Raw genomic sequence first — 13,739 nt, forward strand, 5'->3', positions numbered from 1 at the left:
CTTTCTCTTGATTTGCCCATGAAGCACCAACTGCTTGGGGTGGTGGGTGGGAATAAAAGGAGAACCAAGGTGCCGAAGACCCTCTTCTCGAAAAACTCACATTCAAGGCAGGGAGGCAGATGGAAAAGGGGTCCCCAGCAGACAGAAAGGGGACTCAGTCACGAGGGAGAGGCAGGCGGCGAAGCAGGGCGACCGGAGAACGCGGGCGTGGGGCTGGGGCGACTGGGAAACTCTCCACTGGAAAGGGACCGGGATGACCAGGCAGAGCGGACAATGCAGAAGTCCAGGTGGGGCGGGCGTCCGGTGCAGTGGGAATGGAAAGTGCAAAGGCCCCGAGGGGGAACGAGTCTGGTGTGTGAGCGGCCGGTTTCCTATCTGCCTGTCTGTTTGTTTATTTTTGGAGAGAGAGAGGAGGGAGGGAGAAAGAGAGGGAGAGAAACATCAACTGGTTGCCTCTCACGTGCCCCCAACTGGGGACCTGGCCCACAACCCGGGCATGCACCCTGACTGGGATTCGAACCAGTGACTTTTCAGTTCATTGGCTGATGCTCAATCCACAGAGCCACACCAGCCAGGGCCTTTTTTTTTTTTTTTTTAATTTAAAATTTTATTTTTATAGAGGGGAAAGGAGGGAGAGAAACATCCACACGAGACAGAAACAATTGGCCCCCTCTCACATGCACCCCAACCAGGGACCAAACCTGCAACCCAGGCACGTGCCCTCGTCAGGAATCGAACAGATGACCCTTTGCTTTGCAGGATGGTGCCCAGCCCGCTGAGCCACACCAGTTGGGCCATGAGCATATTGGTTTTCTAAGGCTGCTATTACAAAGTACCGTAGACCTGGCTGCTTAAACCAGCGAACACGTATTCGCTTACAATTCTGGGGGCCAGAAGTCCAAATCCCCGTGTCAGTGGGGTTGGGTCCTTCGGGAGGCTCCCTGGGGGAATCTGTGGCTTGTCTCTCTTCTGGCTTCTGGCTATTGCTGGCCTTTCTCGGCTTGAAGAGGCATCACTCCAATCTCTGCCCCCGTCTCCATGTAGCCTTCTTCTCCTGGTGTCTGCTTCTTTGTCTCTAACCAAGACACTTAGCGCTGGATTTAGGGGCTGCCCTAATCCAGAACGATCTCATCTTGGGATCCTTACCTTCATCACATCTACAAAGACCCTTGTTCCAAATAAGGGCACAGTCTGAGATCCTGGGTGGACCTGCCTTTCCATGTTCAATTCTGCTCCTTAGAGTTTCAAAACAGAATATGAGCTCCATTCCCTTAAAATCTGCTCATCCGTGTGTAGATGCCCAGCATGACCCAGCAGAAGAACACAAACCGGAGCCTCCGCGTGGATTCTGGGGGCTGGGATCGCAGATGGTTTGCCTTTTCCTTCCCAGACTTTGGCTTATTTTGTCCTTACCAGTGATGACCTGTATTACTATCGTAATTATCTATAAACATATGTTGCTTTAAAATTTAAATCACATTTGGTTACAGGTCTGTAAAACAAGGACACCCCCATCTTCCTTGTTCAGCAACAATACTTATTAAGAGAATAGTCTCCTAAATGTTTCTGTTTCCCCGACCAGGGGAATCCCAACGTTACTTTAAAACAGGAGCAAGCGATGGCATTCTGGGCTAACCCAACGGGGTGCTGTGCTTGGTCTCAAAGCGGGGGGCAGTGTGTGTGTGTGTGTATGTGTAAGTGTGTACGGTCTATGTGTCCATATATTGGAAGGGGCAGTCTTAATCGTTTATGCATTCACCATTGCTGCCTCTTTATTTTGGAAGGTACCCGCTCTCAGGGTCATGAGTTTACTCCCTGCAAAGGAAGAAGTAGGGCTCTTTCTAGCCACCCCCAAACAATTTCTTCCAGGCTGCAAGAGGTCACACTCCCCATGTCTAGAAACATAAAATCAGGGTGCAGCATTGTGTTTGTTTCCAATTTTATGAACTGCCCTTATCTTTCCAAACGTATTAGCCTCTTTGCCTCATGGTGCCTTGCCTCCAAGGAGAGGGTGTAACTGCGCCTAGTATTCTGGTCCGTCACAGGCCTTTTGATTGAAATTTCAAAAGAATTTCTGAGCCCACCGTCCGTCTGTTGGCTTCCTGCTTACAGCAAGCAGCCGTCTGCACGGTGGTCCCTGAGGCCCAGCGGACCCCTTCTTCCCCCTACTTTGCTTCTATAACCAGAATTTAGCTGAGGGGTGGGTCATCCGGTGCCTTGGACAGTGGCGCATTTGGTGAAGTTGGCACGTACCGGAAATGGATCATGTACCAACCCACCGAGCCATGGGTTTCCCCCTGCTCCCCCATCTTTTGGCTGAAATTCACGACTTCTTCCAGTTGGAACTGAAGTTCCTTGATCGTTGAGATTGAGCTGTTTCTATTACTGGCACGCTTCCTGGGACAGAAATTCTTTTTCCCCTTATGGTCATGAGAAGATGCCTTCTTCTGATAATTGTTTAACTCAAGGTCCTCATGGATGCAAACAATGGACACTAAGTTCCAATTCGCTTAAGCAAAAAACCAGTAAAAACAAAAGAGCGGCAAGTCCTGGAAGGAGGGCGGCGGGCCTCCAACAGGCTGAGACAGCAGCCAGCCAGGCCCGGGCAGCTGCTGCAGATGCGCACGTGGCCTTCAGCCAGCTCCTCGCCCCGAATATGACTCCGTCCGCAATACTTGGGTCTCTCGGGTCAGATTCCCACCGCAGAGACCCCGATGCATCTCCAACCATGTTTTACTGCAGCGGCAGGGAGCCGTCCCGCAGCAGCTGGGTAAAGGGTATTTTTAGACTCTTGTCGGTGTGGAAGCAGCTCTCCGCCAGGTGTTCCTCCGAGCACACTCCAGGTCACCTGGTGTTTCACTGAGGCACACGGCACGCTGGGACTCTCAGCAAAGTGCCTCTCGGTGCCCTGGCTTTCCAAGTGTCCGCCATGTTATAAAACCATCGTCCCGACCTGCAGGAAGGGATGCCACTGAAATTGTCTCCAACCCATTCAGACATGGGCCTTCACGCCTGAGTTCCGGAACCCTTTAGAAGGGCTCTCTGGAGAATGAAATCTGGTTATTTTTTATATCACGCAACCAGGTTGGGGCAAAGCAATACCCTCGGGCAGGCTTAGCTGCCCGTGAGCAGTGCTGGATTTTCTTTGGGCTCAAATGGAACAAACAATCGGCCGCCCTGTCTCCTCCTGGAGAGGGGGTGTCTGCGTGTGGCGTTGCAAACATCAGGCCGGACCTGGGGTCCACAACGCCACGGCCCTGCCAGGGGGTGGCTCGTGCTTCTGGGCCCTTAACGCATATTGACCTGCCCGGCACTCTGGCCCCACCCAGAGAGGGGCTTACAGCCGTCAGCAGGTGTCAGGAGTGGAGCGTGGCGTTTCCAAAGCAACTGAAACGAGACGAGAAGCCGGACTGACCTACGATGCGGTCAGGTTGAAAAACCGTGGATTCCTTTCAGCGTGGCGGCGAAATATCCCCCCTTAGGGACATGATGGCTTCGCAGGAAAATGGTCTTGACGGTCCCTTTCAGGTTTGGTAAAGCAACGAGGCAAAGGCAGACTCGCAGAGGAAAGACGCCATGTTCGGGGGCAGCATCTGATCCCCGTCAGCCACTGTGGCGGAGATGTCCTGGGTGCTGTCCCCGCGCTCCGCGCTCCGCACAGACGACCTCACTTCATTCTTCCGGAAGCCTCCCCGGGTGTCGCGGGGCGCTGTTTCCATTTCACAGACTAAGGAACTCTGAGGCCAGAGAGTTTGAACCACGTGCCCGATGTCACCCAGCCTTTAAGTGAGGGGCCGAGGGAGCAAACACAAAGAGTCTGACTCTAGTCTTTGCCTTCAGGCTTCTGAGAAAATGCAAATGACAGATGAGCAGCGGGAACTCAGGAAAAGTAGGGTGAATCCCCTGCGCCCTTTGGTGGTCAATATTTCTGGAACTTTCCAGGCTGCCCCCCAGTAGACCCTCAGGTACCTCCCAGGTCCAGGCTGAGACCCTGCACTTAGTGCCTGACAGCGCCCTGCACGCTGTGAATATTTGTTTCCCTTCTCCCACGCTGCCTGGCGGACGGCCGCTGTCTTCCTCGTTGGAAGTTCATCTTGTCTTTCTAAAGAAGCTGCCGCCTCACAAGGGGGCAGATTCGGGATGTTCATTGCAACATTGTTTATGATAGTGCAAACCGGAAGTGGGGGATTGGATACATAGTAACTAACACGGGCACCGGCGGGGACACTGTGGAAATGAAGGAAAACGAACCTTCAGCGACAGGACTGAGCCGTGAGCGTAACATCTAGAGCGAAAAGCAAGCTGCCCAAAGATACCCGCACGATGGTAACATTTAGGTAAAGGACTCACACCTGCTCATCAAGATAACATGGTTTTCGGAAACATCATATGTCATAAAACAAAAATCATGGCTGAGAAGGAGGCATAGTAACCGCCAGACACAGATCCTTTCTGGAGAAGGCAGGGGGGCAAGGCATGCAAGGGGGGCTGTGACCATCTGCAGCGCTTTGACTCCGTGTGGGAAGAGGGACCTGCCAATGTCCTTCGGTGGCTGACGGGGACAGAGCATGGTACACGTCCATCCCGCGGAGCCTTGTCTCGGACTTCGGGCCAGGACGCATTCCTGCTGGCTACACCGCCCGGTCTGTGGCGCTTTGTCACGACGGCCCCAGGAGATGGACGCAGGGTCTGATCATCTCCCTTGTGCAGGGCGGGGCCGAGGCAGGTGTACAGAGGCTCACGTGGGAACGGATGCAGTAATTAATAAATCATAACACAGGCATAAACGCTGGGTTTCACGCGCTCACGCCTGTAGACCGACTCGCCCTCCCCCGCGTGCCTCCTGTGTTTTCACGGCTTGGCCGGAACGCCACACGGGCTTGTTTAAAGCCACGCAGCACAGATGAAGCCGAGCAGACTTTCACGCCAGGCCCCCTGTGCTGCACAGCAGAGGAATGCACCTTCGGGCAAACTAGAAGAGTACCACGGAGGGCAGGTTGGCTCTGCGCAGGCAAACATTGTCCAGCTGCTGCTTCTCTGCCCCAGCCCACCTCCTGTCCGCTGGCGGAAACCCCCCGCACAGGCACCCACGAGCGTGTTTTCCAAAAACCGACTGACGGAAGAAAATTACACTGTGCTCTGGGGTTCCCGTAGACACCGCTATTTCAGTCATGATTTAAAAAAAATTTTTTTTTCAACAAGACTATTAAGATTATTATAATCAATCCAGAAAAAAAAACCCTCCCTCAATATTTTAATCTGCTGTTATTACTTCTAACTGAGAACTGACACATAAAGCTCCTAAGGATACTCTTTCTAAACCAAAAGTTGAATTATGCCCTTTTCCTGCCTCAAACACCTTTAACGGAATAAAGCTCAAGCTCAGCACGGCCTTCCGGCCCGGGCTGCACGGCACCAGCAGGGTGTGGCAGCGGGAAGGGACTTTGGAACCAGACATTCCCGGCATAAAGTGCCAGCTGTGCCGCCCATGGGCGAGGTGCCAGGGCGCAGAGCCGATGAGCAGCCCGGGGACCCTCCCAGCTTTTGAAGCTCCTGATACATTTTTTAATCGATGCTTATACTTGACCTTAGCTGAACGGCCAAGAAGTGATAAACTCACCCTTTTCAAGTGTACAGTTCAGTTGTTTTTAGCATGTATTATTTTATTTTTTATTGATTTGAGAGCGAGAGAGAGAGAGAGTTTGCTTTGGTTTTCCACTGATTTATGCGTTCGTTGTTGCTTCTTGCACGTGCCCTGACCAGGGGTCAAACCCACAACCTTGCTGTATCAGAAGATGCTCTAACCGACTGAGCTACCCAGCCGGGGCTAAGATCATGTTTTATAATCGGTCCCTTTAAGCCCATGAGGTGGCTCTCATTTCACCCATGTTTTAAATTAGCAAACGAGGCACAGAGGTCGAGGGCTTACTCAAGGCCCCGGGTCGCGGTGGCCACGGCCCCCAGGAGCCCAGCAGACCGGGAACAGCACACGCTCCTGGCCTAAGGCTGAGCCCGGCGAGCTCAGGAGACTGACCTGGCACCCAGCTCCTGAAATCCTGGGAATCTCTGGAGAGATGAGTGCCTTTCACATGCTGATGAGGCGGCGGGGGCGGGGCCCCACAGAGCTTCAGGGCCGGGGCTGGGTGCCAGAAAGACCCAGGCAGGATTAGAATTAGCAGTTGAACTTCAGCCGGGACCTCCAGGGAGGTCAGACGCGCTGGATGGGGAGCTGCCTCATCAGCTGCCGATTATTTCATCCTTCATGCTTACATAAGAAAAGCTGCATGGCAAACCCCTAGACCGTGGGAGTCACCAGCCCAGCTCCCCAGCTCCACGGGCAGGGAAGCTCCCGTGCTTGGGACACTCCCAGACCCCGCCGGGCACCTCTTCATGTGGCCTGTCGCGTGTTCCCTTGGTAACAAATCAGTAGCAGATGAAAGCATGTCCCTGAGTTCAGGGAGCCATTCCTGCCAATTATCAGACATGGAAACCCCTGACTTAGAGCCGGGTGGTCAGCAGTACAGGTGGCAACAGGGGACTTGCAACTGGTCTCTGGAGTGGGGGTGGGGGACACTCGGGGACTGAGCCCTCCCCCGTGGGAGCTGATGCCAAGTCCGGGTAATTCATTAGTGTCAGGATTAAACGGAACTGGAGGACACCCAGTTGGTATCTGGAGAGCTGGGTGGGGGGGCAAACCCCGCGTGTCTGGCATCTGCAGCGTTGTAAGTACAAGCGGACCCCCCAACACCACATGCCCGGGGGTAGTGGCTGCTTTGGCGGCTTCCACGCTGTGGGAAATCCCGACCAGGAAGCCTGAGCTCCAGTCAGTGACGGTGTCCTCAAGTTCCCATCTCACTGGGGTGAGGGAGGGGACTGGGAAATGGGTCCTGGAGTCGGTAGGACACTGCCCTTCAGGGTCAGGATGTGCCTCTGATCCTCCGTGGAAGGAAATTGGTCACAAAGGAGATCGGGAGGTACCGTCCTAACCGAGCCTGGGAACTCAGGAGCGATGAAGGGAAACATGGATATATTTGACCGCGTAAACACGAAGACAGTTTGTGTGACAAGGGAAACCGTAAACAAAGCCAGCTCAGATGGTGGCGCTGGGAAAATATTTGTGATATAAATAATAGTCACTGACGGCTGCTGATGAACTGACTGTGTGCCAGGCACCGTCGTCCTTCTTTGGCAGGTAGGAAGTAGGAGTGACGTGGAGGACAACGGGGGCCCCTTTATAGATGAGTAAACAGAGACAATACCGGGGTGAATGACTGGCCGCGGTCACAGGGCCAGGCAGGGGTCGGTTCCGATGTGACCCTGGGCCTCCGGCCCCACAGCCAGCGCTCTTAATCACTTCTGAGCGATGAAGCCAAAGGCCAACAGACGCTTATAGAGAGTGTTTACCAACCGATCAGAACAAGACAAAGAACCGATGCAGAAACGGACTGAGATATAAACAGACCGTTTTCAGAGAGGCAAAGCCCAATGGCCAGCCAGCGTAGGAGAGGACCCTCAGAGTCAACAATGGTCAGAAAATGCCAATTAAAAAAGCAATGAGTCCTGGCGGGTGTGGCTCCATGGACTGAGGGCCAGTCTGCGGACCGAGGGGTCGCTGGTTCAATTCCCGGTCAGGGCACATGCCTGGGCTGCAGGCCGGGTCCCCAGTCGGGGACGTGCAAGAGGCAACCGATCGCTCTCATAAATGGGTGTTTCTCTCCCTCTTTCTCTCCCTTCCTTCCCTTCTTTCTAAAAGTAAATAAGTAAAATCTAAAAAATAAAGAAGAAGAAGAAGGAGAAGAAATGAAACCACACTTTACATCCATGAGACTGACGTGACCGAGGGCTGACAGCGGACGCTGGCGCGGATGCGGAGGAAAGGGCACGCTCACGCATGTGAGGGCTGGCGCCGTTTCGGAAAGCAATCTGGTAACATCTGTTAAAATTCAAACTAAACATACCCTCTGACCCACTAGTCCCCCTCCTGGGAATCTGTCCCAAAGAAAGAGAAAGACCACTAGTTAAGGACAAGGATGTTTATCGGAGCTTGTGTGTGTGTGTGTGTGTGTGTGAACCAAGTGAATGCCCATCCGAAGGAAAAGGGAAAAGACTGAATTATGCTGCCTCGCCCCGGCAAACTTTTTAAAGTCAAGTCCCTCAGGGTCTGCCACCCGGCGCTCTGCCGGCCAAAGGGCTGGCAGGCGTGTGTGTGTGATGAGCCAGCAGTGTGCTTATGAACTCCCGCGGGCTTCTGAGTCTCTGACCCCTGCCCACGTTTCCACGAGGCACAGAGGCTGCGCCTGCAGGTCCACAGCACGCGCACAAATGCACGATATAGCCGCGGTGTTGACCTCTCACGGGGGCGCCGGCGAGGACGCGGGGAAGCCGGAACCCACCCACCGCCGAGGAGAACGGAAAATGCAGCTACCGTGAAAACCAGCTTGGTAGCGCATCCCTCAAACACCGGGTTCCCGTCGGACGCAGCAGGCACCCTCCTGAGAAACTATCCAGAGGGATCGGAACAGGTGTTCAAACAAAAACGTGCACACAGAGGTGTCCCAGCAGCGTTACTCACAATTGCCAGAACGTGACAACACCCCAAATGTCCACCAAGAGACAACTGGATAAACAAGCAAATGTGGTCCAGCCACACAAGGGAATGAAGTTCTGACACCTGTGACAACGTGAATGAACCTCCAAACACGGTGCTGAGCAAGAGACATCAGACACCAAGACCACAGGGTGGGTGACTCCATTGGTGGGAAACGTCCAGAACAGGCGAATCCCCAGAGACAGAACTGGTTAGAGTGGTGGACTTTATGTTTGTATATTTTATCACCATAAGAAAAAAATTCATGGAGGGGGACACTGAGGAATAAGATGTCTGAAAAGGCAGCTTGAAGACGTGCAGGAATGGAAAATAGGGCTAAGAAACACTGGCACCAAGACTAGTCTGTGGCCTAACACCTGACAGTCACCCCTGAAACACACCCCTACAGAATTCACCTTTGGAAAAAAGTCATTGGGGGGTCAGCTGGCCCTCGGGGTGAGGCTTGCCTCGTTCTGGTCCAGGGGGTGGGGCATGTTCCTTCAGAGCCCACAATGCTTTGAGCTTAATCAGTTTCTGATCAACTTTTGTCTGTGTTACTTGGGATCTTCTGGGTTGTAAAAAACCACACGAATGCTCAGGTTACCCGAGGGAATGGAAGTTCTATAAGCAAACCCAGAGAAGTGAGAAAGATCTGGAAACGCTCAAGCCCCTGGAACATCCTGTCTCAAATCAAGTGCAAAATATCACATGTTAGAAGACATATCTTTATTTTATGGGCCACAAAGAAAGGAAAATAATACAACGAGTGAAACAACGTCATGCTTCTTTCTAGCCTTTTGATATTTTTGGTCTCAGTCTTTGGTTTTTTTATTCGCTATAACACTTTTGTGCATCTATAAAAAGGAAAATGGAACTGATATTAATTAAGGTAGTCCTACGTCTTTGCATTTAGAATCTGACTCCTATGATCATTTTTCAACATGTGCACATGAAGACCTGTGTTTTTCCCGCCCCATCATCCTCTGTGCCTCAAGAATGCTGGTGATGCCCTGGCTGGTGTGGCTCAGTGGTTGGCTGTCATCCCACAGAATGAAAGGTCACCTCGATTCCTGGTCAGGACACATGCCTGGGTTGTAGGTTCAGTCCCTGGTTGGGGCACATGCGAGAGGCAATGGACTGATACATTGATGCTTCTCTCCCTCACTTCCCCTCTCTCTAAACATGTGATAGAAATGTTGGAACTGGATAGAAGTGGTGGTTGCCAACATAGTGAATGGACTAAGTGCCACTGAACTGTTCACTTTAAAACTGGTTCATTTGGGGACTTCTGGCCAAGATGGAGGCATAGACAGACACATTGCATCTCCCTCCACAACTAAGAAGGAATAAAAGTACCTCAAAACTAGAGTCAACAAGAAGTCCCAGAAAATCAAGCTGCATGGAAGTCCAGCAAACAAAGATATAAAGAAGAAATACTTACCCAGACAGGTCGGAGGGACAGAGCCGGGGCAGAGAGGATGCAGTGTGGTGGTGGCAGCGGCAGTAGTGGCAGCAGCAGACCGGGAGAAAGCACAGTCACAGGTTTTCAAAACTAGGGAGGGACACCTGAGGAGGGACACCTGGGGAGCGCTCCCAGCACCAGACCAGACCTCGCAGCTCACGGTCCCAGCACCAGGGAAAATCAAGCCTCATTGCCTCTGACTGTGCAGACCAGCGGGGGCTGGGGCGGAGGCAGAAACTGCTGGTCTCCAGCAGAGTCCGCTTGTTTGAAGAGCCCCCAGGGTCCTAGAATGTCCGCAGACCCACCCACTCTGGGAACGACGGCCAGGGCAAGAGCTAGAGGGGCGCCAGTCCCATATGGAAGTGGAAGAGGTTCCTGGAAAAGGGGCGAGTGCTGGGCAGGCAGCATTGTTCCCTCTCAGACCCCCCCCCCCACAGTGTCACAATGTGGTGAAACGAGTTGCCCTGTACTGAGGAATCCCTAAGGCTCTGCCCCTTACAACATAACAGGAGCGACAGCTCTACCTAAGACACAGAGGCAAACAAACACAGGAGCCTTTCAAGATGAGGAGACAGAGAAGTATGGCCCAAAAGAGTGAACGGATCAAGGTTCCAGTGGGAGAACAAAGCAATGAGGAGATGGCCAACCTAACAAACAAGGAGATAGCCAACCTAACAAATGAAGAGTTCAAAACACTGGTGATAAAGATGCTCACAGGCTTGACAGATATGCTTGAGTATAGCAAACGCATAAGGAAAGAAGTGAAGGCTATGCTAAATGAAACAAAGGAAAATTCACACAAAAACAATGGTGAAGGGAAAGAAACCAGGGTTTAAATCAATGATTTGGAACATAAGGAAGAAAAAGCAGTCAACCAGTACAGAATGAGGAAACAAGAATTGAAAAAAATGAGGAGAGGCTTAGGAATCTCTGGTACAACTTTAAACACACCAATATTCGAATCATAGGGATACCAGAAGGAGAAGAGGAAGAGCAAGAAACTGAAAGCTTATATGAGAAAATAATGAAGGAAAACTCCCCAAATTTCACGAAGGAAATAGACATCCAAGTCCAGGAAGCACAGAGTCCCGAATAAGCTGGACCCAAAGAGGACCACACCAAGACACATCATAATTAAAATGCCAAGGTTCAGGATAAAAAGAGAATCTTAAAAGCAGCAAGAGAAAAGCAGAGTTACCTACAAAGGGGTGCCTAGAAGACTGTCAGCTGATTTCTCAAAAGAAACTTTGCTGGCAAGAAGTATTCAAGGTGATGAAAAGCAAGGACTTACAACCAAGATTCTTCTACCCAGAAAAGCTCTCATTTAGAAAGGAAGGGCAGATGAAGTGCTTCCCAGAGAAGGTAAAGCTAAAGGAGCTCATCATCACCAAGCTATTGTTATATGAAATGTCAAAGGGACTTACTTAAGAAAAAGATTAACACTATGAACATTAAAATGACAACAAAGTCACAACTACCAACAACTGAATCTAAAACATAAAAACAAAATCCAACTAAGCAAACCAGAACAGGAACAGAATCATAGGTGTGGGGATGATATGAAGGGTTATCAGCTGGGAAGGGGAAGGGGGAGAAATGGGGAAATGGTTCAGGGACTAAGAAGCATAATCGGTTAGTACAAAATGGACAGGGGGAAGTTAAGAATAATATAGGAAAGGGTGAAGCCAAAGAACTTATATGCACAACCCATGGACATGAACTAAGGGGGGTGGGATTGCTGGAGGGAAGTGGGGTACTGGGCAGAGGGGAGCAAAGGGGGAAAAATTGGGACTACTGTAACAACATAATAAAATATACTTAAAAAATAAAATAAATAAAATAAAAATGGTTCATATGGTGTCATGTAAATTGCAATTTTTTAAGAAAGGAGCTTTGGGAAGTTTTGCCTAAGGGTGTAACGTCTGGAGCAGCTGACCCCTTCTGCGGGGGGTGGTGGGGAGACAAGTCGATGGAAGGTAGGCGGGAGGAGCGGGCTCTGGGGACCTTGTCTCTGCTTCAGATCACGAGACTTAGTCATCGCCCTCTTTGCTTACAGCCTTTTCTAGCTGGGTTTCTATTTCTTGCAGCCAAAAGCATCCAAATTGAGACGGACTTCAAGGCTCTGGAAAAGCAAGGCAAAGGCGTTTCCGCTTATAGGCGAATAGCTACTGATGGAGACTTCTCCGTGGCGGTCCCTTCTCGGGGCTGGGCACGGACGGTGTGTATGTGTGTGCGTGTGTGGCCCCCAAGATGAACCCCAGTCTCACCCACCCTGCTGGCTCCCTGGCACTTCCGAAACTGGATGGACTCGCTTTAGGTCCGGTGTTGAAATAATTATGGGCTTGTCAGCTCTGAGAACGACACCGCCAAAGTGTGTGTGGCTCCTCTCGGGATCTTAACGTGGACACTGAGCCGGACCAGACGTTGGAGGGAAGTTGTACTTTCTGCGTGTGTGGTGTCCATTCCAGGCGGTGAGGGTGCGCACGTGCCTTTTCAAGGTCACTGACTTTCCTGCACCCCTGGGCTGTGCCGGGGAGGAGGCAGAGCAATGACTGGCTCTCTCTCCCCCACCTGTCCCGTCCCTCCCGGGGCCGCCCCAGAAGGCTCCTGCCCTACCCCCAACACAGCAAGCTGGGCGGGTGCGTACAGGGACATTTAAAGGCTGCTTTAGGGATTAACACTCGAAGTGTTGTTGGGTTTGATCTCGATCTCACGGTATCTCTTGGCAGGTAGTCATTAAGTCGGTGTATAATGGGTAAACTATGAAAATGAAGTGACTAAGTCGCCTACAGCACAAACCTGTTTCCCAGCGGATGGATTAAGGGACACAGATCCTTTATCTGTGCTCACGAAGGCGCTACAGTTCCCCAAAAGGGCTGCAGGAAACTATCCGTGAGGAAAACGAATTAAGATGCACTCATCTGAGGATATCTAACAGGGGTGTGGAATCCCACTCTTCCCTGTCCTCACGCCTTGGTTGAGTCCTGATTTCCCACTCATCTGGGAGTTTATTTATTCCCTGGGTCCTGTCTAAGGAGAGGTGAGCTGTTTATTCCAGAAATCTTGAAGCACCTGGAATGTAAGTATTTCCAAAACAACGAGCAAGCACCAAAATAAAACAGAACACAGAAGCCTGCTGACTTTCAGAGGGTCGCCGGGAAGGACGCCGAGTGGCAGCCGAGCTGCTGCCTGCGTGGGGACCTCGGGCCGCGGGCCAAGTGCAAACAGAGAACGAGGAATAAGAACGGCTCTTTGAGACTCGTCCCTCCGGTTCGTCTTATTTACTGTGAAGCCTGTTGCTTTCTTCGCTTTTCTGTAGATTCAAGGGGATAGTGAAAACACACAGGACATTGAGTAACAGGCCCAAACCACAGAAACTAGCAGAAGGGCTAGATTCCGGTTAAAAAACCCCGGAAAACTGAAATCTCTAAGCATCAAGGAGGAAACCACTGAAGAAACATACATTTAAAAAAATTAATTAGATCAGGGATGGAAATGAGGGAAGACTTAGCCATCAAAATCCAAAGATGGGGACCATCACCTTTCAGAAGGAGATGGTTTTTCTGTCGTCTTAGCCTCAAGAAGGAAGGAGCCCCTGGTACCTGGGCGAGCCCCGAGGACGTGACGCTGAGGGAGAGAAGCCGGGCGCAGGACAGACACTGCGGGTTCCACTCACGCCGGGGACCGGAG

The sequence above is a fragment of the Furipterus horrens genome, unplaced genomic scaffold (genome assembly GCF_987537825.1).
Source record: "Furipterus horrens unplaced genomic scaffold, mFurHor1.1.pri manual_scaffold_11, whole genome shotgun sequence".
Taxonomy (NCBI): domain Eukaryota; kingdom Metazoa; phylum Chordata; class Mammalia; order Chiroptera; family Furipteridae; genus Furipterus; species Furipterus horrens.